The following is a 25385-nucleotide window of genomic DNA, read 5'->3' on the forward strand; positions in this document are numbered from 1 at the left end:
CATCATCTAGCTCTCTTCTCTTTGTTAGACCCAAGAACCTGCAATCTTCACCACCAACACCTTCATCGTCAATATCCTCAATCATAAACCAAAGTAGTCTTGCATTCAATTTCATAAGCATGACTGAATCCTTTCTGGGTTACTCAGAAGGATCCTTGAGTGGTACACCTTCTGCTGCTGCTGTGAGTGGATCTTCATCCCAGAAGGGGACCAGGAAGACTACTTGTAGTAGTTTAACAAAATAATTGACTGTTAAACAATCCTTTGCAAGGGGGAACAAGTATGACAGCGGTCACCCAGTTGCATAGTGGTTTACTGATGACAAAACAGCTATGCTGATATTAGGTGTGAGTCCAGAATCCGCCATTACTGTTGTGGGTTTTAGACAGTTAATGAAGGTCCTGTGTCCCCGCTACCAAATCCCATCTAGATTCCACTTCACTAGAAAAATATTTCCTAGTATGTACAAGAATGTTAAAAAAAACTTAATTAGTATCCTCTGAAATACTGTTATACCCACAGTCCACTTAACCGCAGATATGTGGACAAGGGGAACAGGGCAAACTATAGATCACATGACTGTGTCAGCCCACTGGGTAGATGTATTGCCTTCAGGAGCACCAACAGCAGCATCTAACAGATGCCAGCTCATTCAGAGGCAGGGCACTCTGTGAATGACTAAGAGCCATACCACTGACAACATCTTAGAAATACTCAGGGAAATAATTGCAAAATGGCTTACTCCGCTTGGACTCTCCTCGGGATTTGTGATTTCGGACAATTCCACCAATATTGTGAGAGCATTACAGCTGGGTGAATTCCAACACGTCCCATGTTTTGTGCATTCCATTAACTTTGTGGTGCAACATTATTTAAAAAATTACAGGGGCATGTAGGAGATGCTTTCTGTGGCCTGAAAACATTTTTGGGACATTTTTGCCATTCAGCAAGTGCATGTAGAAGATTGCAGCATCTGCAAGAACTGTTCAATTTGCCCTGCCACCACCTGAAGCAAGAGGTAGTAATGAGGTGGAATTCAACCCTTTATATGCTTTAGCAGATGGAGGAACAGAAAAAGGCCATCCAAGGCTACACAATGACCTATAACATAGGGAAAGGAGGGGGAATACATATTAGTCAAGTGCAGTGGAGAATTCTTTCTGTGTTTAGCAAGGTTCTCAAATCCTTTGAAGTTGCCACATGTGAAGTTAGTTCAGACAATGCCAGCTTAAGTGAGGTAATTCCCCTAACTAGACTCTTAAAAAAGCAGCTGGAGAAACTGAAGGAGGAGCTGAAATTATGTGATTCCGCTAAGTATGTCGGACATGTAGATCAAGACCTTTATTTCTTTCCCAGGATCCAAAGGTCTTCAATCTTTTGAAATTAGATTACTATATTTTGGTGACCATACTTGATTCTAGGTGTAAGTTGTGTCTTTCTTTTCAATGGACACAAATCTTAAGAGATGCAAAGAGCTATTGGTAAGCAAATTGTCAGCTTCAGTGGAATGTGACATGGCAACATCTGCCCCTTTAGTTTCTCTAGCAACTGTAGTTACCATGAAAAAAACACTATTTTATTAAAAAAGACCAACTGGTGCTGATGCAGATCAGTTAGCAAAAACTTTTGACAACTGGTCCGGACTGAAGGAAGTGCCTACAATAAGTGACATGTCTACCATGACTGCATATAATATGGTAACCATTCAAAGAATGGTTGATGATTATTTTAGTGATAGCATCCAAATAGGCATGTAAGTCATCTAATTCACTGGCAGGAAAAAAAAAAGCAATTTGGAGGCCCTTACACAAACTGGCTTTGTTTTACTTAAGTTGCCCACCTTCCAGTGTGTACTCAGAAAGTGTTTTCAGCACAGCTGGGAACCTTGTCCGACGTTTAAGTGCCACATGTTTGTGCCACCGACTGCTGTCGCTTAGCTTAGTCGGCTATATTGGTTCAACCTTTTGGCCTAAACTGGATGAAAACAATATTGTGAGCTGTGAGGCGGTCAAAATTGACGTGCAAAGGATTGTTTAACAATTGTTTTGTTGAACTTCTACAAGTAGTCTTCCTGGTCCCCTTCAGGGATGAATATCCACTCACAGCAGCAGCTGGATCATGGGACTATATGTAAGTGAGACCACAGCAGAAATGACATTTCCTGGCTTCCATGAGTGTAATTGGTCATGGAATGGAAAGTACTGTAGGTGTTGCTGTAAAGACTACATTTCCCAACACCCACCAGTGAGGGGTTATTGGCTGTAGAAATCACATGAGTCACCACCACGTAATGATTGGCTCCCGCGGCATGTAAACAATCAGTTTTGCCTTTTTAAAAATCATTTTATGTGAAACGTGCACGTTGGCATTTTCACGATCATGGATTCACAAATGTTGAATAAATATTTTGATTATATGTATCCCTAATACTATATGTGTGCAGAGGAGCTTTAAACTGATGGTGTCTGAGAGGTGCATTGTAATTAGGAACAGTGTTTCAACATACAGGTGTTACACAATAAAGCCTGTATCCTCACAGGTATATTGATACTTGGTATATTGTATTAGAAATAGAGACTGTAAAGTACCTATTAAGAGGTTAACAATAAAGTGGATGTTCCAAGTTGGGTTTGGTATGCCAGCTGTCAGGATGCTGGTGGTCAGAATACCAACCGCTGCATCCTGATGGTTAGAATCCTGACAGGGGCAAGGTAAGTATACTTACCTTCCTCCAATGCCCCTAATCCTAACCCTCCCTTCCCACAGCCTAAACCTAACCCTCCCTACCCATACAGCCTAACCATAATCCTCCCCAGTGGTGCCTAAATCTAACCCCCCTTCCCACAGCCTAAATGTAGCCATCTTTCCCCACAGCCTAACCCTTCCCAGTGGTGCCTATGCCTAAACCCCCTTCCTGCAGCCTAAACCTAACCCCCCCTACCATGCAGCCTAACCCTAACTCTCCCTGGTGGTACCTAAACCTAACTCCCCCTTCCCGCAGTCTAAACCTAACTCTCCCCCTCACATGCAGCCTAACCCTAACTCTCCCCTGGTGGTACCTAAACCTACCCCCCCCCCCTTCCCACAGTCTAAACCTAACCCTCCCCTTCCCATGCAGCCTAATCTTAACTCTCCCTAGTGGTATCTATACCTAATCCACCCTTCCCGCAGCCCTGTTCAAGATCCTGGCAGTTGGGATTTCGCCACCGGGATTGGGATTCAATTGTGATTCCAGTCAGGGTGCCGGCACCAGCATTCTGAGTAGTATCAGGATTCCTGCATCTGTATTTTGACTACTGGGATCCTGACCGTTGGGATCCTGCCCGGACCCTGATGATCCCACCAACATAACACTGAACTCGCTTAAGTGACACATAGTGCCAAAGCTCTAAAGAACATAGTGAAATTGTATATATAAATATTGTTTCTTGTATTGGAAATACATACTTTAAATAAATACAGTGCAATAGCCACAGCTGTATACTGTCCCTAAGATTACATTTTGTATCTATTTAAGGTGAACATTATTAGTTGCTATAACGATACTAAACAGGATGTTGGTGTGATTATATATCCAATTAAACCAAAATTTTGTTTAGAATTAACACCATACAGTAAAAATCATCAGAATAAATGAAATTACTCACATTATGTCAGGTGACTAAAAGTTAGACACATATACTGAATATTACTAGGAGGTTCATATCTTAGACATCAGTCACCATGAATCCCCAAAGTAATATATGCAATATATATGGATAAATGAAAGGAGTGCCAGTAGCAGAATATTTTTATCCTAAATATATATATATATATATATATGAGAACAGATAGTATGAGCGCAAATAACAAGGTAAAAGTTTTTTATATATATATATATATATATATATATAAAAAGTCCCGTGGAACTACAAGTCAAAAGATGGACTAGGAGCAATGTTCCTCAAACTCACTGACAGCCAATATTATTTGGTGGAGGAGACTTGTCAGTGCGCACTTCTGGGATTTCCAGCTGTCGCTTCCCCAATGTTACCCGATCCCGAACGGGTGGTAGTCCTGCCAAGAAATTGAAGAAGCAGGGAGCGCCAATAGTGCATTAAAAGAATACAGCAATTTTATTTAAAAAGTCCAAATCGGTGACAAGTAAAAACCCGTACCATAAAAGGCGGTCAAACCACCGCTCGTATAACCGGCATATGATTTACCCCACCGTGCAAACCAGCATTCTCAGTTCCAAATCCAAACGTCAGACCACGCCCATACGCGTTTCGTCATTCGACTTCGTCAGTAGGTCTGGTCTTTTTTGTTCACAGCGATTGTATCAATCCTCAAAGTTGGATGTCAGTTCTTACGTCGCCTGTGGCATAGGCATTATAAGGGTGAATGATGTGTGGGCAGATTAAATGCCTGAGGGGCATAGCGACCAAAAATCTCACCAACCTCATACCAAATACATCTTAATCCATCAGTCCAACAGAGAAATATTTCAAATTTAAAGAAATATACACAATGGGTAAAGGTTCAAATATTGTTTGACATAAAAGTAAAATCGGTCGTTGTATGGTGAGATGATTAGTCAAATGGCCCCGCATGATCTGTCAAGGACCTGGGATGGCTACGGGAACAAAAAACAACAAAAACTAACATAAAACACTTATTAGACCATAAGTGTACATAATAAATAATAAATGGATAAATGAGGAACATCAGAAGGAATTCACAGTATACATAGACATCTTGAATTGTATATGATTACGTATTCATACTGATGCGCCATATACTTAATCAAGTTGAAAGGTAACTAATGGGACAATCCAATAAAGTAACACCTACAAAAAAATGTTGAGTGGATTAGCCTCATTGAGGCCTCTCGGAGCTACCGTATTAAGTTTATGAATCCAGAAACTTTCCCTATGTTTTAGAGTTAGTGTTCGGTCCCCACCAGATTGGGGGGGAGGAACCCAATCAATAAGTTGACAATTGAGGGTGGCTACTTGGTGTCTAGCAGACACGAAGTGTCGTGCCACTGGTTTATCAGAGGTGCCTGAAAGCAGTCTGTAAGTACTTTTTTCCTTTTTGGTTACAGATGACATGCTGACCTTAGCTTTTTGAGCAATAGCTGCTAAATGTTGTCTTATATTGCACCAGGTATGACTTATATTGGGTTGCACGTTTTATACCCCCTTAGTTGTTTTTTTCATATACTTTTAGTTGCTCCTGGTTGGTTGTCTGACAGGCCACATGTTTTATTCTAATTACAATGGGTCCTATTTAAAAGGAACCATACATCAGGTTATACTGATATTGGTGTTTTGCCCAGGTAATCTCACCTGTTAAGTATATTTGTTCCTCGTTGAGGCATGAGGTGTAGGTGGAAGTTTCCTTTGATTATTGGAGCATGGGCACGTGATGCACTATAAGCACGTTTAATACTGTCCAGTTGTATTCCCCAGCCATTCCTTGACTGTCATTAGGGTCTGAGAGACACTGGTGGTGATGGTGTAGGTGATTTTTTTTTTCATACTACATTGATTTTAATTGTTTTTAATGTTTATTGTTTAGATGTTGTGAAGTGCCTGTCTTGATAAAGGTCCACATATGGACCGAAACGTCGATGATTAACGGCATCATTTTTTAACCTGATTAAACCGAGTTGACTCAACAAGTGGACTCAGAGACTGATTTTGGCGAGAGTGCACCTTTCACTTCGGTGGTAGTTGTGGTATATTGGTGGCCATATATGGTCATTAGGAGCACACGCATACCTACTTTTATGTATTGATGAGAGTGCAGGACATTCTGTGGATATTCCTGTTTGAACTGCCGCATTAAGCAGTTCCTACTTCCTGACACCAATCTTATATACCGGATCACACTTCTCCATATACAGCCACCATTTCAATCGGGAATGATATATGTGTTGTTTGTCTAAAGATTTGTACTGTTCTGGATATTTTATGTTCTCTAGGATTTATTCATTATTTATTTTGCTGAAGCAGTGTTATGACACAAAGTGGGGTATACCTGTTGGATAATGGGCTATTGGCCCAAGCAGAAACTGGTATTGTCTCCTTCACAGATGAGGATACCGAGAAATTATTGTTTGATAAGCTTGAATTTGAAGCATTACCTTCTGAAACACCTGTTGATTTATTTTATAAGGTGTTGAAACATAAACAAAGAGAGGTTGATTTGACCTTACACGGTCAGTTTCTCTCCGAATATCTTAGACGAAAACAGATTCCCCGAGGCTTTCGAATTTCCAATGTTCCGCCATTGGGTAGAAACAATCCAGTCTTCTGCAGCCGGTGGTGTGGAGTACTAAACAAGTGTTCACTAGACCTCATGACCCTTGTGGTCGAGGAAGTCGGTACTGAACTAAAAAAATTATCAACGGACACTGATACCATTATCAAGCCCCACACCACCGTGCTGGAGAATGACAACACCCAAAATTGGATTGAGCGATTACAGTCTCAGGTGGATAACTACAAACGTGATCTAATCTCTTTTAAATGGAAAAAATTGTCCACTGTAACCAGCGACTACCAAAATCATATAGTATATCGCTGGTTACTAGGGAGTAGCACCAATGAACGTTAAAAGAGGCCATATGTAAGGTGGAAGGCTCAACCTTTTTCTCATGACTTCGTCTCCTCCGCCTCTATCTCCGATAACGACTACTATGAGGGAACGAGTGATTCTACTCGTTTTTTAAGAGCGAGGAGGCGAGACGCCTTCCAATCATTCCAGGGTGTTAAGAAGCGGCACCGACCGCACCCGAGGAGAGGGGGGTACCAGGAGAAGAGGGAGGAGGAGACGACAGTAAACAATGTTTTCAATCTATCAAGCATTGAGTTAAATGAAGCTGAAACCAAACTTCTGGCCCGGGGTTTATCGTTTGTCCCCACCTGTAAAACCAATTTGTTCAAAAGGTCTATTGACCAATATAAATTTGGGCGTTCCCTTCGCCTACGAGAATTTTTTGCCAATAAATCCACCGATAAAGTAAAGTCAGACTTCAGGCCCAAATCCACATTTGAACCCCATCCTCTAACCCTAGCATCAAAATATTCTTACGGCTGGTACAACGGGATTCGGAAATCCCGCCTCCTAAAAAATGTTCGATAATTTTTCGCCTGCTGAAAGGACAGCAATACAAACACTTAGAGACTCCTCTAATATAGTGATCCGCCCTGCAGATAAGGGCGGCGCTATTGTTGTCCAAAACTAGACTGACTATGATACAGAAATTAACCGACAACTAGCAGATGAATGACTTATCGCAAATTGAACGTCAATCCTATGCCTAAAATCAAATCTAAAATTGATCAGTGTTTGAAGCTAGGCTATGAGCAGGGATACATCTGTGAGGATTTACTTAAATATCTTACTATAGACTCACCCAGGTGTCCCATTTTGTACACACTACCTAAGATTCACAAAACGCTTGTATGCCCTTCAGGCAGACCTATTATTGCTGCAGAAGGTTCTCTTTTGCAGCCCATTGCCATTTTTATTGACAGCATTTTACAGCCTTTAGTTTCAAAAACCGAGAGCTATCTTAGGTACACTGGGGACTTTTTGTCCCATCTCCAGAATTTTGACAAGCTTAGTGATCACACTTTGTTGGTCACGATGGATGTGTGTTCTTTATACACGGTTATACCCCACCAGCAGGGTTTAGAGGTAATACGGACATTTTTTTCTAACTTTCCCTGTAAAGAGTACCCCACCGAGTTTGTGTTGGAATTGACCTCATTGGTCTTGACTTGCAATCACTTCATGTATAAAAACGACTACTTTTTACAAATTGCTGGAACGGCGATGGGGTCAAACTTGGCCCCGTCATACGCAAACCTTTTCATGGCCCATTATGAGAACACTTATCTGTTGCCGAGATATGGGCATCATATTCCTTTTTTTAAAAGGTTTATTGATGACATTTTTTGCTCTGGGAAGGTTCCGAACTTGAATTCACTAATATGGTGAGTCAACTTAACTCACAAGACAGTCCTATAAAATTCACATACTCAGTGTCAGCTACGACCATTAACATCCCTGGACGTCAATATTATCAAAAATGGGAATCATCTTGATACCACCATGTTCCTTAAACCCACGGACCGCAATTTGACCCTACATGCGAACAGTCATCACCCTCCTGCACTAAAAGAGGGTTTACCAATATCACAGTATCTCCGAGCAATGAGGATCAATTCCACCTCTACACTCAAAGACCTACAATGTGCTGAAATAACCACCCGCTTTTTGGAACGAGGGTATTCCAGAGCGGTACTCACAAGGTGTCTAAATAAAGCGAATAATATTTTTAATGAGCAACAGCTTAAAAGCACAGTTAGTGAGAATCGTATGATCTTTTCCACCCAATTCAACAGAACTTCAAATGTCACCAGAAAAGCATTACAGAGACATTGGCCCATAATAGCATCTGACAATCATTTGCCCTTTGCTAGGGCTCCCGCACCAATGGTGGCCTATAGGCAGGGTGCTAATTTAAAACAGTTATTGATGAGGCCGACCACTTTCCCTGAACAAAATAAGTCTAATATTCATCTTATGCAGGCCAAGCCGGGCTGTTTCTCATGTGGGGGATGCACCACGTGCAGATCGATGATAATTGGCCCCGTTCTCTACCATCCCCATACAGGGAAAAAGATCTCCATCAAGTACCATCTTCATTGTCGATTGGATTATATCATTTACCTGCTGAAATGCCCTTGTGGGCTTTGTTATGTCGGACTGACGACGCGCCCCTTCCGTGATCGAATGGCCAACCACCGTTCGTCCATCCACATTGCCCTGCTTTCAGGCACCTCTGATAAACCAGTGGCACGACACTTCATGTCTGCTAGACACCAAGTAGCCACCCTCAAATGTCAACTTATTGATTGGGTTCCTCCCCCCCAATCTGGTGGGGACCGAACACTAACTCTAAAACATAGGGAAAGTTTCTGGATTCATAAACTTAATACGGTAGCTCCGAGAAGCCTCAACGAGGCTAATCCACTCAACATTTTTTTGCAGGTGTTACTTTATGGGATTGTCCCATTCGTTACCTTTCAACTTGATTAAGTATGTGGCGGATCAGTATGAATACGTAATCATATACAATTCAAGATGTCTATGTATACTGTGAATTCCTTCTGATGTTCCTCATTTATCCGTTTATTATTTATTATGTACAATTATGGTCTAATAAGTGTTTTATGTTAGTTTTTGTTGTTTTTCATTCCCGTAGCCATCCCAGGTCCTTGACAGATCATGAGGGGGCCATTTGACTAATCATCTCACCATACAACGACTGATTTTACTTTTATGTCAAACAATATTTGAACCTTTACCCATTGTGTATATTTCTTTAAATTTGAAATATTTCTCTGTTGGACTGATGGATTAAGATGTATTTGGTATGAGGTTGGTGAGATTTTTGGTCGCTATGCCCCTCAGGCATTTAATATGCCCACACATCATTCACCCATATAATACCATAGGATCAGGGTTTACATACTGAGACATTCCCTGTGATTGACAGCCCTATTGACCCCTCGAGAGCCTGCTGAGCCCTGATGTCATTTCCGGCAGGGGCCGGACTTTGTAGTGATCGAGAGTTTGATTACTGTTATGATACCATAGGCTCCACCTCACTTGACCCTTGAACAGTTGCCTGATTGCCCTACTTGTTTATACCCCATTTCTTGGGTTTGTGTATTCCAGCTGCTTCGCCGCTCGGCGGCGCCGGGCCACGTTACTTCTGGTCAGTGGAACGCATCAACTTCCAGTTGGTGGAACGCGGAAGTCGCGTACCCGGCGCGCTTCCAGTTTAAATGTAATTGAATGTGTTTCACACATTTATGGTGTTCTTTGTGTCCCATATTTGATTCGGCCACTGCACTACTTATCTTAGTATGCAGGGTTATCGATCAGGCCTGTTGGTTTCCCCTATAGCAGTGTTCATTCACTTCTGTAGTTTTAATAGGCACTTCCTGTTTGAGTGCCTTAAATAGCCTAGCTTTGGTTCTATGCAGTATGCAGCTACCATTAGGCTCATGGCACCTGAGCTGTAAGTATGCTACCTCTGCTGCTATCCTTGGTGTTTGTTCTTCGAACAGTCTATAAGTACTTTTTTCCTTTTTGGTTACAGATGACATGCTGACCTTAGCTGATTGAGCAATAGCTGCTAAATGTTGTCTTATATTGCACCAGGTATGACTTATATTGGGTTGCACGTTTTATACCCCTTTAGTTGTTTTTTTCATATACTTTTAGTTGCTCCTGGTTGGTTTCACTGACAGGCCACATGTCTTATTCTAATTACAGTGGGTCCTATTTAAAAGGAACCATACATCAGTTTATACTGATATTGGTGTTTTGCCCAGGTAATCTCACCTGTTAAGTATATTTGTACCTCGTTGAGGCATGAGGTGTAGGTGGAAGTTTCCCTTGATTATTGGAGCATGGGCACGTGATGCACTATAAGCATGTTTAATACTGTCCAGTTGTATTCCCCAGCCATTCCTTGACTGTCATTAGGGCCTGGGAGGCACTGGTGGTGATGGTGTAGGTGATTTTGTTTTTTTCATACTACATTGATTTTTAGAAAAGTAAAAGAATATGTAAGTGCGCAGTCAGCAGCAGCTGGTATGGGGATGGTCAGATCCCAGAATATAATAGAATAAAAAACACAAGTACCAGCGCTGGCTGTAAGAATTATATAAGGACGGTTTGCTGAATAAAATGTCAATTTATTAAATCATTTAAAAAGACAGGTGTGAAATCCTGTTATTGATCTAAATAACACTTAAAATATAAAGTATAATAGTGCCCACTGGGTATAGTCACTTATACATCCACTTTCCTTTGGGACATATACAGATTTACACGGCTAGGACAGTCTCCAAAGTGGCAATCACTGTAGCAGCAGATAATTACCGGTTTCCACAGATGAGATGTTTAATGGCATCAGCTTTAGGAAGGGTCCATTGCTAGCTGTTTGTGTGGATCCGGTTCTTTATCCTTGGGGAATGAATCCCAGTGATAGGAGCAAAGTCCAAATGAATGCCGAGAATGTCAGAGTCCCAATGTGTCGTGGAGTGGTGCCCAGGTGGGGTATAGGGCTCAACGCGTTTCGCTGGCAACAAGGTGATCCAGCTTCCTCAGGATTCATTCCCCAAGGATAAAGAACCGGATCCACACAAACAGCTAGCAATGGACCCTTCCTAAAGCTGATGCCATTAAACATCTCATCTGTGGAAACCGGTAATTATCTGCTGCTACAGTGATTGCCACTTTGGAGACTGTCCTAGCCGTGTAAATCTGTATATGTCCCAAAGGAAAGTGGATGTATAAGTGACTATACCCAGTGGGCACTATTATACTTTATATTTTAAGTGTTATTTAGATCAATAACAGGATTTCACACCTGTCTTTTTAAATGATTTAATAAATTGACATTTTATTCAGCAAACCGTCCTTATATAATTCTTACAGCCAGCGCTGGTACTTGTGTTTTTTATTACATTGATTTTTAATTGTTTTTAATGTTTATTGTTTAGATGTTGTGAAGTGCCTGTCTTGATAAAGGTCCACATATGGACCGAAACGTCTATGATTAACGGCATCATTTTTTAACCTGATTAAACCGAGTTGACTCAACAAGTGGACTCAGAGACTGATTTTGGCGAGAGTGCACCTTCCACTTCGGTGGTAGTTGCGGTATATTGGTGGCCATATATGGTCATTAGGAGCACCCGCATACCTACTTTTATGTATTGATGAGAGTGCAGGACATTCTGTGGATATTCCTGTTTGAACTGCTGCATTAAGCAGTTCCTACTTCCTGACACCCATCTTATATACCAGATCACACTTCTCCATATACAGCCACCATTTCAATCGGGAATGATATATGTGTTGTTTGTCTAAAGATTTGTACTGTTCTGGATATTTTATGTTCTCTAGGATTTATTCATTATTTATTTTGCTGAAGCAGTGTTATGACACAAAGTGGGGTATACCTGTTGGATGATGGGCTGTTGGCCCAAGCAGAAACTGGTATTGTCTCCTTCACAGATGAGGATACTGAGAAATTATTGTTTGATAAGCTTGAATTTGAAGCATTACCCTCTGAAACACCTGTTGATTTATTTTATAAGGTGTTGAAACATAAACAAGAGAGGTTGATTTGACCTTACATGGTCAGTTTCTCTCCGAATATCTTAGACGAAAACAGATTCCCTGAGGCTTTCGAATTTCCAATGTTCCGACATTGGGTAGAAACAATACAGTCTTCTGCAGCCGGTGGTGTGGAGTACTATACAAGTGTTCACTAGACCTCATGACCCTTGTGGTCGAGGAAGTCGGTACTGAACTAAAAAAATGATCAACGGACACTGATACCATTATCAAGTGCCACACCACCGTGCTGGAGAATGACAAGACCCAAAATTGGATTGAGCGATTACAGTCTCAGGTGGATAACTACAAATGTGATCTAATCTCTTTTAAACGAAAAAAATTGTCCACTGTAACCAGCGACTACCAAAATCATACAGTATATCACTGGTTACTAGGGAGTAGCACCAATGAACGTCAAAAGAGGCCATATGTAAGGTGGAAGGCTCAACCTTTTTCTCATGACTTCGTCTCCTCCGCCTGTACCTCCGAAACCGACTACTATGAGGGAACGAGTGATTCTACTCGTTTTTTAAGAGCGAGGAGGCGAGACACCTTTCAATCGTTCCAGGGTGTTAAGAAGCGGCACCGACCGCACCCGAGGAGAGGGGGGTACCGGGAGAAGAGGGAGGAGGAGACGACAATAAACAATGTTTTCATTCTATCAAGCATTGAGTTAAATGAAGCTGAAACCAAACTTCTGGCCCGGGGTTTATCGTTTGTCCCCACCTGTAGAACCAATTCGTTCAAAAGGTCTATTGACCAATATAAATGTGGGCGTTCCCTTCGCCTACGAGAATTTTTTGCCAATAAATCCACCGATAAAGTAAAGTCAGACTTCAGGCCCAATTCCACATTTGATCCCCCATCCTCTAACCCTATCATCAAAACATTCTTACGGCTGGTACAACAGGATTCGGAAATCCTGCCTACTAAAAAAATGTTTGATAATCTTTCTCCTTCTGAAAGGACAGCAATACAAACACTTAGCGACTCCTCTAATATAGTGATCCGCCCTGCAGATAAGGGCGGTGCTATTTTTGTCCCAAATTGGACTAACTATGATACAGAAATTAACCGACAACTAGCAGATGTTATGACTTATCGCAAATTGAACGTCAATCCTATGCCTAAGATCAAATCTAAAATTGATCAGTGTTTGAAGCTAGGCTATGAGCAGGGATACATCTTTGAGGATTTACTTAAATATCTTACTATAGTCTCACCCAGGTGTCCCATTTTGCACACACTAACTAAGATTCACAAAACGCTTGTATGCCCTCCAGGCAGACTTATTATTGCTGCAGAAGGTTCTCTTTTGCAGCCCATTGCCATTTTTGTTGACAGCATTTTACAGCCTTTAGTTTTAAAAACCGAGAGCTATCTTAGGGACACTGGTGACTTTTTGTCCCATCTCCAGAATTTTGACAAGCTTAGTGATCACACTTTGTTGGTTACGATGGATGTGTGTTCTTTATACACGGTTATACCCCACCAGCAGGGTTTAGAGGTAATACGGACATTTCTTTCTAACTTTCCCGGTAAAGAGTACCCCACCGAGTTTGTGTTGGAATTGACCTCATTGGTCTTGACTTGCAATCACTTCATGTATAAAAACGACTACTTTTTACAAATTGCTGGAACGGTGATGGGGTCAAACTTGGCCCCGTCATACGCAAACCTTTTCATGGCCCATTATGAGAACACTTATCTGTTGCCGAGATATGGGCATCATATTCCTTTTTTTAAAAGGTTTATTGATGAAATTTTTTTGCTCTGGGAAGGTTCCGAACTTGAATTCACTAATATGGTGAGTCAACTTAACTCACAAGACAGTCCTATAAAATTCACATACTCAGTGTCAGCTACGACCATTAACTTCCTGGACGTCAATATTATCAAAAATGGGAATCATCTTGATACCACCATGTTCCGTAAACCCATGGACCGCAATTTGACCCTACATGCGAACAGTCATCACCCTCCTGCACTAAAAGAGGGTTTACCAATATCACAATATCTCCGAGCAATGAGGATCAATTCCACCTCTACACTCAAAGACCTACAATGTGCTGAAATAACCACCCGCTTTTTGGAACGAGGGTATTCCAGAGCGGTACTCACAAGGTGTCTAAAGAAAGTGAATAATATTTTTAATGGGCAACAGGTTAAAAGCACAGTTAGTGAGAATCGTATGATCTTTTCCACCCAATTCGACAGTACTTCAAATGTCACCAGAAAAGCATTACGGAGACATTGGCCCATAATAGCATCTGACAATCATTTGCCCTTTGCTAGGGCTCCAGCACCAATGGTGGCCTATAGGCGGGGTGCTAATTTAAAACAGTTATTGATGAGGCCGACCACTTTCCCTGAACAAAATAAGTCTAATATTCATCTTATGCAGGCCAAGCCGGGCTGTTTCTCATGTGGGGGATTCACCACGTGCAGATCGATGATAAGTGGCCCCGTTCTCTACCATCCCCATACAGGGAAAAAGATCTCCATCAAGTACCATCTTCATTGTCGATTGGATTATGTCATTTACCTGCTAAAATGCCCTTGTGGGCTTTGCTACGTCGGACTGACGACGCGCCCCTTCCGTGATCGAATGGCCAACCACCGTTCGTCCATCCACATTGCCCTGCTTTCAGGCACCTCTGATAAACCAGTGGCACGACACTTCGTGTCTGCTAGACACCAAGTAGCCACCCTCAAATGTCAACTTATTGATTGGGTTCCTCCCCCCAATCTGGTGGGGACCGAACACTAACTCTAAAACATAGGGAAAGTTTCTGGATTCATAAACTTAATACGGTAGCTCCGAGAGGCCTCAATGAGGCTAATCCTCTCAACATTTTTTTGTAGGTGTTACTTTATTGGATTGTCCCATTCGTTACCTTTCAACTTGATTAAGTATATGGCGCATCAGTATGAATACGTAATCATATACAATTCAAGATGTCTATGTATACTGTGAATTCCTTCTGATGTTCCTCATTTATCCGTTTATTATTTATTATGTACACTTATGGTCCAATAAGTGTTTTATGTTAGTTTTTGTTGTTTTTCATTCCCGTAGCCATCCCAGGTCCTTGACACACCATGAGGGGGCCATTTGACTAATCATCTCACCATACAACGACCGATTTTACTTTTATGTCAAACAATATTTGAACCTTTACCCATTGTGTATATTTCTTTAAATTTGAAATATTTCTCTGTTGGTCTGATGGATTAAGATGTATTTGGTATGAGGTTGGTGAGATTTTTGGTCGCTATGCCCCTCAGGCATTTAATCTGCCCACACATCATTCTGTTAGGTGCCGCGGTCCACAGCGCCGCTTGGTCTGCTTCCGAGCAACGCTCACGGCCGCCGCACCTCCCTTCCTGCCCGCCCGGCGCCTAGCAACGCCAGGACGCCGTGCGCGCTGAGCCGCCGGGTCCCTGGCAACGCCAGGATGCCGTGCGCGCTGAGCCGCCGGGTCCCTGGCAACGCTGGGACGCCGTGCACGCGTAGCCGCCGGACCCTTAGCAACGGGGACGCCACAGACGAACCGCGTTCCTCGTTGCTTCCTATCAATCAATACACCTGTTAGCTCTGGTCGTGCAGCAGGGCAGCTGCACGACATTACTAATTAAGCTTCGCTGCAGCTATTGGAGGGCTCCCTGTTATATTCTCCCTCACTACCTGGCACAGACGTCGGTGATAGCTTCCTGTATGCTGTTCCTGCCTTGTAACGTCTGTTCCTGGTCAGCTGTATCTGGTCGATCCTGCTCCCTGTGCTCCTGAGTCCTGGAGTTCTGAAGCCGGTCCTGGGAATCCTTCCTGTTCAAGTGAACCTGTTGCAGTCATCTGGGGGTTCTCGTTTGTTGGGGTTCTCTCCCGTTTTCGTGAGTAGCGGCTTCTGCCGCGTGTTGCGGCCTAGGCCGCTTAGTCCTTTTGGTACTTTTTGTATTGGTGGTTTTTGCGGAGGTTTACGCTATTCACTGTCCTCCCCGGAACTCGGCGGTGCCGTGTGGGGGAGTGGACAGTGATATATTTTGTTGTTCTTTTCCTTTGGCGGCGTGCCGCACATATATTTAGTTTTAGGGTAGTTAGTAGCCCCTAGCTTCTGTTTGCTTTAGTTAGAGGTCCCCTTGTTATTATCCTGTCTCGGTTCACGCTTTGTCTCACTCTAAGACCTGGGGGCATCGGAGTTGGGCAGACCTAATCCGCCCTTCAAACGCGGCTGCCGTGGGCCCAAGAAACCATAGTCACTCAGGCGTGAACTGACCACACGGGTAAAACAACGGAGGTAGGGTGCTAGGGGCTATTCCCGTTCCCTCCCTATTTCAGCGTCACGTCCTGGTGCTCTGGACTCACTTCGCAACATCTTTCTAGTTCTGAGCATCAGGAACGTAACATTATCACCGGCCCAAAAACACACACAAAAAAAAGACAAAAAAAGAGTTATTTGTGTTTGGTGGGCTTTGAAATTCGGCCTCATGAATCCGGCAGTATTAGGACCGAATCCCAGCCAGCTTTTGGCCAACCAGATTCAGGAACTAACTCAGATGGTTCAGGATCTTACTCTTCGGGTGAGATCGCAGGAAGATCTTTTGCGAGCCTCCCCGAGTATGATTCCAGAACCAAAGATGCATCTACCTGACCGTTTTTCGGGTAACCGAAAGGATTTTTTTAATTTCAAGGAAGCTTCTAAGCTTTATTTTCGTTTAAGGCCCCGATCCTGTGGTACTGAGTCTCAACGGGTCGGGATTGTGATGTCATTACTACAAGGCGATCCACAAACCTGGGCTTTTGGGCTAAAAGCCGATGATGTTGCCTTGCTATCTGTAGATGCCTTTTTTAAGTCCTTTGGCCTCTTGTATGATGACCCTGATAGAGAAGCGTCGGCTGAGAGCCACCTGCGTGCACTTAAGCAAGGGAAAAATCCAGCAGAGGCGTATTGTAACGAGTTTCGCCGTTGGTCGAACGACTGTGGCTGGAATGACCCAGCCCTGCGCAGTCAGTTTCGCCTCGGTTTGTCTGAAGTTATTAAAGACAGTCTCCTTCAGTACCCCGCTCCAGAGACTCTAGACAAACTCATGGAGCTTGCTATTAAAATTGATCGTCGTCTCCGGGAGCGGAGGGCTGAAAGAGGAGCTAGTTTCAGGCCTAGTCCATGTGTGTATACTTTCCCTGAGGACGTCGAGGAGCCCATGCAAATGGGACTCTCCCGGCTGTCCCCAGAGGAAAGAACCAGAAGGCTAAATTCTGGTCTTTGCTTGTATTGTGGTGGCAAGGGACATATCGCACGTAATTGCCCGAATAAGCAGGGAAACGCGCTGAATAGTGAGGGGGTTCACTTGGGTCTGCAGTTAATCTCCTATAATGATTCCTTATTAGTTCCTGTAAAAATTTCCTTTGGTAGCCTCAGTACGTTGGTGTCGGCCTTCGTCGACAGTGGAGCTGCGGGAAATTTCATGGATATTGGTTGGGCTCAGGCTTTGGGCGTTCCACAGATACCTATGGTGTCAAAGTCGGAAAAATATCATGCTATACGTTGCCATATATTCACCTTATGCGCTTGCCCGCTGCACGTACACATTCTCTCCCGTGCGTGCGCATATTCGCAGTTGCGTGACGGCGCCTCCTCGGCCATGCGCTCGAGCGCATGGTATGTGCATTTACGGTAGAGTTTGTGTGCGTCTAGCGGGCGACTCAATCGTTAAATAATAAATCCAAATAGTATGTTTTATAGATAATGTTCCCCTTAATAATAACTGTAAGTTTGTTTAATGTAACTGGTCCCTGGACAGAGGAATTCCTCTTTGCATGGTACAAAGGGTCAGACAGGGTTTGAGCAGTTGTGTTTGGTACCTAACTAAAGAACATTTTATTAGAAACAATCCGGTGCTGGTTAGGTAAAGATTAATCGCTCCTGCATATAGTTATGTCTATTAGTAGTTTCTGGACATTTACTATATTTGCGGTTCATTATCCATGCGGCGGGAATTCTGAGATTCCCTCCCACCTGAGCAGTTTGATATAGTCACAGCCCACCTGTCCAAACTAACCTATGACCTTTTGTTATGATGCGAGGAGACATTCCTGTGTCCAATGAACAATAAGATTGTAGGGCCCTTTGTAGTACACTGTATGTTGTGTATATAAGGGTCACTGTCCCCAGACCGGCCAGTACTCTCTCTCATCAACATTTATCTCTGATAATTGGAGGACTGGATCCGGTTGCGCTAGCGAGTGTTCCCCGTATGGTATGTTTCTCTGTGGCCACTTTGTTACCCGTTTAATGTAAGCCATTCATTTTTAGCCTATGTATTTGTGTTTGCGATCGTTCGCTGTTGTGTATATTACTGTTTAGTTATTCTGTTAGTTATTAATGTTAGCCTGTAGTGTATGAACTGTTAACTGTTTTTTCCCTTTTTACTTAGCTAAATATTGTTAGTAAAGGTGTTGGAACCTTAGCAAGGTATTGTGTGTTTATTACATTGCTGAGGGTAATCGGAGCGTCTCAATCGCTCAAACAGCTAGCTTACAGACCAAGGTTAAACAGTGTTATATCATTGCAGTATCTCAACACTAAGAATTACAGTATAAGCATACTCTGTGTAAGGTTTAAAAGGTTATTATCTGTGTGTACGCTCGCTGTGTGTATCCCGTACTCACAGCGCAGCGTGTGCACGTAACTTGCGTACCACGTGCAAGGTCTTTGTATGCAAATAGCGTACGAAGTGCGTAGCACGTGCACGAGGGACAGCGGCCATTACGGCTTCACGATATTAATAAATAGCTTGTGTTCTAAGGTAAATAATCAGCTTTATCAATGGATAAACGTATCACCATGCACGACTTGGATGGTGGTCCGCTTTCTAACGGGGTAATCACTTACGCACACCTCCAGTACAACTGACAGCGGGGGCACTACATTCAGAGAAAATTGAATTTTACCTTACCCATTGTCCGGCTGTCCCCGTAGTTCTGGGTTGCCCCTGGCTTGCCTTTCATAATCCCACCATAGATTGGCAGTCTGGGGAGATTTCCCGATGGGGTCCCTTTTGTGTTAAGGAATGTATTTCCCGTCCAGTCCGGGTTGCGGCAATCACCCCAGAACTTATTCCTTTGGAATATCAGGACTTTGCCGATGTTTTCTCAAAGGGTAATGCGGATATTCTGCCTCCTCATCGGTCTTATGACTGCGCTATTGACTTAGTTCCCGGTGCCTCTTTACCTAAGGGGAGACTATATGCCCTGTCTGGGCCGGAAACTACGGCAATGAATGATTATGTACAGGAGAGCCTAAAAAAAGGCTTCATTAGGCCCTCGAAATCTCCATTGAGTGCAGGGTTCTTTTTTGTTGAGAAAAAAGATGGGTCGCTCAGACCATGTATTGATTTTTGGGCTTTGAATAAAATCTCTGTTAAAAACACCTACCCCTTGCCACTGATTTCAGTACTATTTGATCAGCTCCGGACTGCCGTTATCTTTTCCAAGATCGATCTTAGAGGGGCTTACAATCTCATCCGAATTAAATCTGGGGATGAGTGGAAGACGGCTTTCAGCACACAGTCGGGACATTATGAATACCTGGTGATGCCGTTTGGGCTGTCAAATGCTCCTGCTGTATTTCAAGATCTCATTAACGACGTCCTTCACGACTTTCTAGGAAAGTTCGTGGTCGTTTATTTAGACGACATTTTGATTTACTCCGAGTCTTTAGAACAACATATTACCCATGTGCGACTGGTCCTTCAGAAGTTACGGGAAAATCATTTATACGCCAAACTGGAGAAATGTGATTTCCACATCACAGAAGTGTCTTTCCTGGGGTATATTATTTCTCCTAAGGGGTTTTTCATGGAACCAAAAAAACTCCAGGCCATCCTAAATTGGGCACAACCCACGAACTTAAAAGCAATTCAGCGCTTTTTAGGGTTTGCAAATTGCTATAGGCGTTTTATTCATACCTTCTCTGATTTGGTTGCTCCTATAGTAGCATTGACTAAAAAAGGAGCGGACCCTTCCAATTGGTCGCCTGAAGCCAAGTCTGCCTTTCTGGCCTTAAAGCAGGCCTTTGTCTCAGCTCCAGTGCTCAGACACCCTAACCCGGAGCTCCCCTTTATTGTCGAGGTAGATGCCTCAGAGGTTGGAGTGGGGGCTATCCTTTCTCAGGAAGACCCGGAGTCTCAGGAATTACACCCATGTGCCTTCATGTCCAGGAAATTCTCCTCCGCAGAATCCAACTATGATGTTGGTAATCGAGAATTGTTGGCAGTTAAATGGGCTTTCGAGGAGTGGAGGCATTGGCTGGAAGGAGCTAGTAAACAGTGTTTACTGACCACAAGAACCTGCAGTATATTGAGTCAGCTAAACGGATTAATGCTCGACAGGCACGTTGGGCGTTGTTTTTTACTCGTTTCAGGTTTATTATCACCTTCAGGCCCGGTTCCAAGAATACAAAAGCCGATGCCCTGTCACGTTGTTTTCTTCCGGTTCACAACAACCACCCGGCTACTACCCCCATAGTTCCATCGTCTGTCATCCGGGCTGGCCTCACACAGGATTTATTTACACAGCTAGTCCAGCTTCAGCAGCAGGCTCCCAAAGTCACTCCTGCAGATCGTCTCTTTGTCCCTGAATTTCTGAGAGGCACTGTTCTAGCTGAGTTTCATGATAATAAGGTTTCTGGTCATCCGGGTATCACTAAGACCTTGGAGTTAATCTCTCGCTCAGTGTGGTGGCCTAATCTTTCTAAAGATGTAAGGGAATTTGTCCGTTCCTGTCAGGTTTGTGCTCAGTACAAGGTATCTCGATCGTTGCCGGTCGGGCAACTCATACCTTTAGCCGTTCTTCTCAGGCCATGGTCACATATATCCATGGATTTCGTGGTGGACCTTCCTCTTTCAGCTGGATTTCGAGTCATTTGGGTGGTAGTAGACCGTTTTAGTAAGATGGCCCACTTCATTGCTCTCCCCCGATTACCCTCTGCTCAAGGGTTGGCAGTTTTATTTCTCCGCCATGTGTTCAGGCTCCATGGTTTACCCAGGGATATTGTCTCTGATCGGGGACCGCAATTCATCGCCCGTTTCTGGAAACGTTTTTGTGCCTCATTAAATATGAAACTCTCTTTAACATCTGGGTACCATCCACAGTCTAACGGACAAACTGAACGTGTTAATCAGTCGTTAAAACAGTATTTACGGCTATATTCGGCCAAACTTCAGAATGATTGGTCTGAATTTCTTCCTTTGGCCGAGTTTGCCTATAATAACTCTTGTCATTCTTCCACCAAGGAGTCCCCATTCTTGTGGGTCTTGGGCTTTCATCCTAGAGCCAATTCTTTTTACCCTCATTTTCCAGTCTCCTCGTTGACCTTAACTTCCCGTCTCAGAATGATTTGGAAAAAGGTGCACCTTGCCCTTAAGAAGGCTGCCTTCCGAGAGAAAAAAATTTCTGATAGGTTCCGACGCCCATGCACTTTTAAGGTTGGAGATAAGGTGTGGTTGTCAACCAGCAACATCAAGCTCCGACAACCCTCGGCTAGATTGGGACCCAAATTTATTGGACCGTTCCTTATCATTAAGAAGGTCAACCCAGTTGCTTTTCGGCTACGCTTGCCTAAATCACTCAAAATTGGCAATACTTTTCACTGATCCCTTCTGAAGCAGTATTTTTCTTCCAGGAGATTCCCTCGGAAGACTTCCCAGGGTAGACCTCCGGTGGATGTTCAGGGGCAACAAGAGTTCTTGGTGGAGAAGGTTTTAGATTCCAAAGTTTCTCGGGCCGGCTTTATTTTTTGGTTCACTGGAAAGGCTATGGCCCGGAAGAAAGGTCTTGGGTCCTGGATAAGGATCTACATGCCCCTAAATTTAAGAGATTATTCTTTCAGGAAGTTCCTCAGAAACCCGGCTTTAGGGGTTCTTTAACCCCTCCTCAAGGGGGGGTACTATCAGGTGCCGCGGTCCGCGGCGCCGCTCGGTCTGCTTCCGAGCAACGCTCACGGCCGCTGCTGCTCCTCCCTTCCTGCCCGCCCGGCGCCTAGCAACGCCAGGACGCCGTGCGCGCTGAGCCGCCGGGTCCCTGGCAACACCAGGACGCCGTGCGCGCTGAGCCGCCGGGTCCCTGGCAACGCTGGGACGCCGTGCGCGCGTAGCCGCCGGACCCTTAGCAACGGGGACGCCACAGACGTTGCTTCCTATCAATCAATACACCTGCTAGCTCTGGTCGTGCAGCAGGGCAGCTGCACGACATTACTAATTAAGCTTCGCTGCAGCTATTGGAGGGCTCCCTGTTATATTCTCCCTCACTACCTGGCACAGACGTTGGTGATAGCTTCCTGTATGCTGTTCCTGCCTTGTAACGTCTGTTCCTGGTCAGCTGTATCTGGTCGATCCTGCTCCCTGTGCTCCTGAGTCCTGGAGTTCTGAAGCCGGTCCTGGGAATCCTTCCTGTTCAAGTGAACCTGTTGCAGTCATCTGGGGGTTCTCGTTTGTTGGGGTTCTCTCCCGGTTTCGTGAGTAGCGGCTTCTGCCACGTGTTGCGGCCTAGGCCGCTTAGTCCTTTTGGTACTTTTTGTATTGGTGGTTTTTGCAGAGGTTTCCGCTTTTCACTGTCCTCCCCGGAACTCGGCGGTGCCATGTGGGGGAGTGGACAGTGATATATTTTGTTGTTCTTTTCCTTTGGCGGCGTGCCGCACATATATTTAGTTTTAGGGTAGTTAGTAGCCCCTAGCTTCTGTTTGCTTTAGTTAGAGGTCCCCTTGTTATTATCCTGTCTCGGTTCACGCTTTGTCTCACTCTAAGACCTGGGGGCATCGGAGTTGGGCAGACCTAATCCGCCCTTCAAACGCGGCTGCCGTGGGCCCAAGAAACCAAAGTCACTCAGGCGTGAACTGACCACACGGGTAAAACAACGGAGGTAGGGTGCGAGGGGCTATTCCCGTTCCCTCCCTATTTCAGCGTCACGTCCTGGTGCTCTGGACTGACTTCGCAACATCTTTCTAGTTCTGAGCATCAGGAACGTAACACATTCACCCATATAATACCATAGGATCAGGGTTTACATACTGAGACATACCCTGTGATTGACAGCCTTATTGACCCCTCGAGAGCCTGCTGAGCCCTGATGTCATTTCCAGCAGGGGCCAGACTTTGTAGTGATCGAGAGTTTGATTACTGTTATGATACCATAGGCTCCACCTCACTTGACCCTTGAAAAGTTGCCTCATTGCCCTACTTGTTTATACCCCGTTTCTTGGGTTTGTGTATTCTCAGCGGCTTCGCCGCTCGGCGGTGCCAGGCCGCATTACTTCCGGTCAGTGGAACGCATCAACTTCCGGTTGGTGGAACGCGGAAGTCGCGTGCCCGGCGCGCGTCCAGTTTAAATGTAAGTGAATGTGTTTCACACATTTATGGTGTTCTTTGTGTCCCATATTTGATTCGGCCACTGCACTACTTATCTTAGTATGCAGGGTTATCGATCAGACCGGTTGGTTTCCCCTGTAGCAGTGTTCATTCACTTCTGTAGTTTTAATAGGCACTTCCTGTTTGAGTGCCTTAAATAGCCTAGCTTTGGTTCTATGCAGCATGCAGCTACCATTAGGCTCATGGCACCTGAGCTGTAAGTATGCTACCTCTGCTGCTATCCTTGGTGTTTGTTCTTCGAACAGTCTGTAAGTACTTTTTTCCTTTTTGGTTACAGATGACATGCTGACCTTAGCTGATTGAGCAATAGCTGCTAAATGTTGTCTTATATTGCACCAGGTATGACTTATATTGGGTTGCACGTTTTATACCCCCTTAGTTGTTTTTTTCATATACTTTTAGTTGCTCCTGGTTGGTTTCACTGACAGGCCACATGTCTTATTCTAATTACAGTGGGTCCTATTTAAAAGGAACCATACATCAGGTTATACTGATATTGGTGTTTTGCCCAGGTAATCTCACCTGTTAAGTATATTTGTTCCTCGTTGAGGCATGAGGTGTAGGTGGAAGTTTCCCTTGATCATTGGAGCATGGGCACGTGATGCACCATAAGCACGTTTAATACTGTCCAGTTGTATTCCCCAGCCATTCCTTGACTGTCATTAGGGCCTTGGAGGCACTGGTGGTGATGGTGTAGGTGATTTTGTTTTTTTCATACTACATTGCTTTTATTTGTTTTTAATGTTTATTGTTTAGATGTTGTGAAGTGCCTGTCTTGATAAAGGTCCACATATGGACCGAAACGTCGATGATTAACGGCATCATTTTTGAAACTGATTAAACCGAGTTGACTCAACAAGTGGACTCAGAGACTGATTTTGGCGAGAGTGCACCTTGTTGCGGTATATATATACAGGTTGAGTATCCCATATCCAAATATTCCGAAATACGGAATATTCCGAAATACAGACTTTTTTGAGTGAGAGTGAGATAGTGAAACCTTTGTTTTTTTTGATGGCTCAATGTACACAAACTTTGTTATATACACAAAGTTATTAAAAAATTGTATTAAATGACCTTCAGGCTGAGTGTATAAGGTGTATATGAAACATAAATGAATTGTGTGAATATAGACACACTTTGTTTAATGCACAAAGTTATAAAAAATATTGGCTAAAATGACCTTCAGGCTGTGTGTATAAAGGTGTATATGAAACATAAATGCATTCTGTGCTCAGATTTAGGTCCCATCACCATGATATCTCATTATGGTATGCAATTTTTCCAAAATACGGAAAAATCCCATATCCAAAATACCTCTGGTCCCAAGCATTTTGGATAAGGGATACTCAACCTGTATATATATATATATATATATATATAGGAAAAAATATACTTTCATTGGTGTGAATTAGAATACAACTTTTTTCTATTAATCAAGTAATTAATCTGCACAACGTATAAGGTGCCCATTGTCATAGTCAGCAGACTATAGTATAAAGGGAACTTTTTACATTCTAGCAATTTGTGTTCAATATTACTGATAAAGACTCTGTTGGAGTCGCCTGTGTACTAGACGTAGCACAGAGTAATATGGCAAGTGTTGTACAAGATTAAGGTGAAGATTCACCAATAAAATAGACCAGTATATTATTTAAGATAGACAGTGCCACTGTCAGCAGAATTCTCCTTTGAGATACATATTTACACTAGAGATGAGCGCCTGAAATTTTTCGGGTTTTGTGTTTTGGTTTTGGGTTCGGTTC

At 43.5% G+C, this 25385-nt stretch overlaps 1 long non-coding RNA gene across 1 annotated transcript in view; it reads left to right on the top strand.

Annotated features, from left to right (window-relative positions):
* LOC135001269 (uncharacterized) overlaps nucleotides 1-25385 on the top strand; it is a 177029-nt gene that overhangs the window by 132090 nt on the left and 19554 nt on the right. The window lies entirely within an intron of this gene.

The sequence above is a fragment of the Pseudophryne corroboree genome, chromosome 2 (assembly GCF_028390025.1).
Source record: "Pseudophryne corroboree isolate aPseCor3 chromosome 2, aPseCor3.hap2, whole genome shotgun sequence".
NCBI classification, from domain to species: Eukaryota; Metazoa; Chordata; class Amphibia; order Anura; family Myobatrachidae; genus Pseudophryne; species Pseudophryne corroboree.